A 6,910-nucleotide genomic window follows, 5' to 3' on the forward strand; every position below is an offset into this window, starting at 1 on the left:
GATTTGGTGACTGGGGTAATCGGGATGGGTGTGTCAGAGGCGGTGCGGTTGGCGCAGGATAGAGCAGGGTTTAGAGCTGTTGTGCATAGGGTCGCTATGAGTCGGAAACAACTCGACGGCACATAACAACAACAACAACAGCAACATGCCCAAAGTGTGTAACATGAAGTTTTTCCATCTTTTGTCATCTTTGCCTCCAAGGAGCACTCTGGCTGCACCTTCTCCAATATGTATCTGTTTGTTCTTTTGGTAGTCTATGGGTAGTCTATTCTGCACCCTTCCCCCACACTTCAGTTCAAAGGTATCAATTCTTCTTCTGTCATTCTTAGTCATTACCCAGTCCTCAGATGCTAGCAAGTGACTAAAAAGAACATGGCCTGCATCAAGCACATCTTAGTCCTCAAATTGACATCATTACTCCTTACTAATTTAGAGAGGTCCCTGATTATAGACTTTCCTAGTGTAATACGTCTCCTAATCTCCTCACTGATAGTACCAAATGTATTGATTATGGATCCAAGCAAGATGAAGTCGTTGACAGTCTCATTCCTTTTTCCATTCATCTTGATGTTGCCTATTGGTCCAGTGGTGAGGACTTTTGTTTTCTTGATATTGAGATGTAATCCATGTTGAAGGTTGTAGTTTCTAACCTTCTGAAACAAATGCTTCAAGTCCTCCTCACTCTCAACAAGTAAGGTTGTGTCATCACCGTAACACAGGTTGTTGAGTCTTCCTCTAATCCTGAGCTACATTCCTTTTCACAGAGTCCAGCTTCATTAATTATTAGTTCAGCATACAGATTGAGTGGAATGGAAAAAAGATACACCCTTGTTGCACATACCCTTCCTGATTTTAAACTATGTAGTGTCCTCTTGTTCTGTTCAGATAGCAGCTTCTTGGTCTAGGTATAGATTTCATATAAGCACAATTAAGTGGTTTTCTTTTTGGGGGGGTGTTCCCATTTTTCTCAGTGTTAGCCATGGTTTGTTATGATTCACACAAATACCTTTGCATAGTTAATAAAACACAAATAGACATTTGAAAAAGGAGCAAGAGCCACAGTATTCTCAATATCTCAGTCCTGTCAATATTGGCTCCCCTCCACCCCAAGATCTCACCTCATGCTATGTCTCCAGTTTGACCATGGCTGCTGCTGTCTCCAAGCATATCCTACATTTTTCTGCTTCTTTTTCACTGGGTTAGCGGAGGCGTCTTTACTCTTCTGGTGGTGGAAGATCTATCTCTGCAGGTAGAGCTGTTAAATTTATTGATGAGATTAGCCAGTTCCCTTGTAGATTGTTAAGACTGTCTAACCCCTTCTGGAATGGTAGATAGCAAATCCCCTTGTGGATAGGCCAACACACCCCATTAGCACCGTCTCACCCACCCACATTCAAATAATGCTAGAAAAACCATATTGAAAATTCTTCTGGTATTAACTACTTTTAGCCAGAGTACATATGACATCAGCAGTGATAATCCTGGTGTCACGGCCTGTTCTAAGCCCCACTTGAACCTCTGGAATTCCCCTATCAATTGTTTTAGCTATTTTTGGATGATCCTCAGCAATATTTTGCTTGCATGTGATGCTAATAATGTTGCCCAATCACCTTTCTCGGGAATGGGTGGATCTCTTCCAGTCAGTTGGCCAGGCAGCTGTCCTCCAAATCTTCTGTCATATACTGATAATTATGTCCACGGTTGCTTCTGTTAGTTGAAACACGTCAGTTAGTATCCCATTAATTCCTGGGGTCTTATTTTTTGCCAATGTTTATAACACAACTTAAACTTCCTTTTTCATTACCATTGGATCTTGTTTATATAGTACTTCCTGGAATCTTTCATTGTTGACCAATTTTTTTAAATGCATTGGCTTTATGTATTCCTTCTGTCTTTTTTGATGCTTTCTGGATCACTCATGATTTTGCTCATAACATCGCTCAGTTTTGCATGCATCTCAAGGCCTCAATTTATTTTTCAGTTCAGGTTGAGAAATGCCAAGCAAGTACTTCCCTGTTTATTCTTTGACTCCAACTCTTTGCATGTTTCATTACAATATTTTGCTTTGTCTTCTCAAGCTGCTTTTTGAAATCCTCTGTTCAGCTCGTTAACTTTGCCATCTCTTTTATTTTGGTTTCTTGATGTTTAATGCAATTTTTTTTGCTAGAACATAATTCACTTTATTTGTTATTAATGCAATTTTTGTAGTCTCGTCTGACATCCATTTTGATTTCTTCTCTTTGTAGTAGCCTTTTGTTCTCTTCATGTATATCTTGGATGTTATCCCACAGCTTTTCTAGCCTTTATCATTGGTGTTCAATACCTTAAACTTATTCTTGAGATGGTTTCTAAATTCATGTGGGATAGATTTCAGGTCATATTTTAATTTTTGTAAACTTGTTTTCATTTTCTTCAGCTTCAATTTTTTTTTTTTTTTTACCCCCCACCCCCCAGGTGCCTGTCAGGGCCTGGGTTTCAGCTGTCCACACCACAGCAGCGGGCAGCGAGCTTAAAGCCCCTGATGGCTCTGGGCGCTGACTCTCACCAGTGGCTATGGATGAAGTCACAGGCGATTTTCAGCCAGTGCCGGTTCTTCAGCTTCAATTTGAAAATAAGTATTTAAGAAACGCATTGCATTGGGATAGTTGGCTGTCAGGGACCTCTCCAGAGTACTGAAGAGCAACTGGCGTCAGTCTGGAGAAAAGGTACCCAGACCACAGCCTTCACATGTGTCAGAGAGCTGGACAATGACTAGGGATGATAGAAAGATAATTGTGAATCCAAAAGCGGTGCCGCTCCAGAGGTTCGAATCCCCCAGCTGCTCCTCGGGAAGTAGATGGACATTCTCCTCCCACGTGATTTACAACCTCCAGAAACGTTCTCCTCCCACGTGACTTACAGCACTAGGTGGCTAGCTCTGCATCGGTTCCTACCAGACCACAGAGTCCGAGCGTACCACCCCTTCAGCCCCCGCAGCCCGCAGCCCAAAATGGAAATAGGAGACGAAGCGAAAAGAAGAAAACTGATTACAGGAAAGTCTTGGATGACTCTGTCAGCTACAGCTTTAACCTGTAGGAAGGCGTTCATCTCACGCCTTTTCAGAAGAACACAGTGAACAGCGACTCTGCAGGCAGAGAAAGCTACAGTGAGTCTCACAGAAGCATCTGTGACTCGGAGGGCGATTCCAACGACTCCTGCCTGCCTTCGAGAAAAGTCTGCAAGAACATTCAGAATCTCCATGCCAAGTCAGACAGGAGCCCATTCACCAGGCCCTGAGCTAAAGCCTGCAGATGACAAAAAGGTGGTGAGGCCACGCAGGTCAGGACCCTACCAGTGCGCCCCTTAAAAGTCAGCAGCTACTTCCATGTACCCTTGTGGACATCACCCATGTTGCCCTCATTTCTGCAATTAAAACCAGGACATTTTCTTGGACTCCAAAGGGGAGGAGAGACAGCCTGGTCCTGTCCCTGCCTAAACTGAGGTGCACCATCAGCATCAACTACAAGGAGTGGACAGTCTCCTGGAAACTAAGAAGAGGTTCTACCGATTTATGTTTCTTAAATTCTCCCATTTTCAAGCAAAAAAGGACCCCCGACGAAGTTCTAGGAAAAGAAGTATTATGAATAAGAAATCATGAATTTTGTATTCTGTGCCATTCAAGGGTGTATCTGCACTCCCTTCTCCTCCTCCTGAGATGACGTTAGGGGTAGTACACAGTGCATTGTACTGTTGCCATAGAAGATACTATTGTCAAGACTTTAATCAAGAGTATTTTTCTAAAACTCTAATAAATTAAGGGATTTTAAATATAAATAACTGGGCTTTTCTAAACATCATACTACTTAGTGTTAGGTCTTCACATTGGATGTAAGGCCAAGGACTCAAGAAAGGGACCAGAGAAAGAAAGCAAGCTAAAGAAGCTTTATTAAGGGGTCTCCCGGATGGGATTCCTTGGTCTATAGGGAAAGAGACAGGCAAGGAGCCAAACCGGAGAATGCCACACGCCATGGTGGATTGTTGTTGTCAAGTGTCGTTGAGTGGCTTGCGACTAAACCCTAAACCCTGAGCCCTAAACCCTGCTCTATCCTGTGCTAACCTCATCGTCTCGGACACACTCACTCCTACCATCCCAATCACAGAATCGATCCATTTCATGGAGGGTCTTCCTCTCCTGCGCCGTCCCTCCACTCTCCCAAACATGATGTTCTCTCCAAGGACCAGTCCCTCCTTGCAACATGCCCAAACTACGTCAAACAAAGCTTCAGAATCCTTGACTCCAGGGAACATTCTGGCTTCACCCTCTCCAGGACAAACCTGTTTGTTCTCCTAGCAGTCCATGATATATTCAACACTCTTCTCTAGCACCACAGCTCAAAGGTATCAATTCTCTATCACCCCTTTCACTGCCCAATTCTCCAATGCATAGCACCTAATTACAAAGATTATAGCTCGGATCAGGTGCATCTTAGCCTCTAGCCTGACATCGTTGCTCTTCAGTACGCTTGAGAGGACCCTCACAGCTGACTTTCCCAATGCAATTAGTCTCCTGATTTCCTGGCTGCTGTTACCACGAGTGTTGACTGTGGATTAGGGCAGGTTTTATAGTGAAGGTCTTTAGGGAGGGAAGGGCAGGACATCCCATTGTGGTTTAGTCAGATGGTGGTCTTCTAGGAAAGGACACTCCACGGTAGTTTTGTCAAATGAGGGAGGCTGTTCACTTTCTTTGTTGACATGTTGACATTCCTTGAATCTTTTTTTCTCCCTTTGACCTTTGTCCCAGCCTGACAGATTCCATGTCCTCCCTTAAACCTTTCTTTTTGCCAAAATAAATCTTATTTGGGCATAAATTATGATTATTTGAATAAAAATGTTTCGCTTTTGACATTTCTATTTTCCTTAAGTCAAAGATACCAGAGTGGGTGAGTTTTGAGGACAAGTGGAGAATCTTTAGAAATGTCTTTGATAGTATTTTGGATAAAGTAAATCTTTTGCATTGACAGCGATTATGCCCAAGTTGTTTACAGATCCCTTATACCACTGTGTTCTTTAGTTTGTCAGAAAAATTGTGTGTGAAAAAATCTGAGAGAACCTCTGTTTGCTGAGGCTGGAAAAAGTCCGTGCATAGGTCTAAGCCTCCAGCACCAGTATGCATTCAAGCAAGGTCTCAGCAGAATCTTAGATTGAGTCACGGACTTCCTGAATAACTTTCTAATCAGAAACCTCGGGCATTCAGTGTACAAATAAACAAGAGCTTTTTTGTATTTGTTTTAGGTGAAAGTTTTGATAAACCAATAGGAGAATTAGGTCTGTTTCTTTCTTTAAACATTTAAAGCTCTATTTAGTTGATTCAGTCTTAAAGACTATAATAAAATTTTATGTAAGATTATGCTTGTCTTTCTTTGGTTCTTTAAATACCAAAGATAGGCTCTCTTTGTAGATGTTTGACTCCCCTCATCCTTCTTGGTCTTTCTATTTTGTCTTCCTTGCTTTCTTACCATGAAATTCCCAGCTTCCCCTGCACACAATCACCCTAACACTTACTACTTTCAGGCTTTTCATTGTGAAGTTCAGGGCCATGATCAGGTTTCTGATTTCACTGGATAATCCTTTCAATTCTGACCTCAACTCTTCTTGATTTCATCTCTGTATTTTTCTGTGTTTCATCTCATATCCAAAATATTTTTCACTAACCAAAATTTGTCAATTTCCTGAATCATTGATTTAAACATGACTCATTCTCCCATGTACCTGCTTGTATGACAGTGTTATTCTTGCTTATTCCAGTGCTCTCAACCTGTGTTTTTTTAACACTTAATGTTAATTATTTTTATATAGAAATAAGTAATTAATAACTGATGAGACCAAATTTAATTAATTTTTTTACAATTAACAATCTTCTCAGACCTTATACATAGATAATTGGAATTGATTACCTCTCATTCAATCTTTTTTTTTTAAGTTAATAAATTTATTTTTCATGTCAATGAACATCTGCAGAGATTTTGGAATTCCATTCATTCATTGTTGCACTTTTCTCCCCGCCCACCCCACCTCCACACCCCCCTCTCTCCCCCAGTTTGCTCCTGTCCTTGAAAAGCAAAAGAAAAACTCCTTCATTGGTACACAATCCCCCTGCACCCCCCCAACCCCACCCTCACCCCAAATATAATCCACTCTGAGACCCTCATTCCATACTCTTATAATAAACATAATGCCCTAAAATATAATACTTTTACACTATTCTCTCTCTCATAGACTTCAATGAAGTAAACATAATTTATCCTGTTTTTCTCAGTCTTACCCCCACCCCCACCTGTGTTTTAAATTCCTGGAATCTAGGGGTTTAAGTAAAAGGCTTTTAGAAGTAAAATTGAATCACATTTAAAATGCCTTGGTCCCAGTGACAGCATTTCAAGGGTAATTGGCCACCTATTCCTCGTTCATAGTTGTCATCCAGGGCCCTACTGTAGGCTAGATGGAGCTGCACGCTCCACATCTGCAGTTGGCAAACCAAAGTCTGGACCAAATGCGGCAGCTGCTCTTTTTGTATGATTTATAAATTAAAAATGTTTGTATTTCTAGTTTTAAATGGTTGAAAAGTAATGAGATAACTTCTAATTAACTCTGATGATCATATGCATGAGTATCTACATAATAACCTCACATTTGTTTCTCAGCTTGAAAAATATTTTCAGGTCTTTCCCAGGAAGTTTGCCCACTCCTGCTCTCAGCCATCAGCTCCCTGGACAGTTAGAGATTAGTCATTTCTGATGCTTTGTGACTCATTGTGATTCTCTGCTTTTGTCCTGGAATTCAACTGTTGTTGTTGTTGTTGTTATGTGCCGTCGAGTCGCCTGCGACTCATAGCGACCCTATGTACAACAGCCCTAAACTCCGCTCTGTCCTGTGC

The sequence above is a fragment of the Elephantulus edwardii genome, unplaced genomic scaffold (genome assembly GCF_000299155.1).
Source record: "Elephantulus edwardii isolate Elephantulus edwardi_28Jun2011 unplaced genomic scaffold, EleEdw1.0 scaffold00034, whole genome shotgun sequence".
NCBI classification, from domain to species: Eukaryota; Metazoa; Chordata; class Mammalia; order Macroscelidea; family Macroscelididae; genus Elephantulus; species Elephantulus edwardii.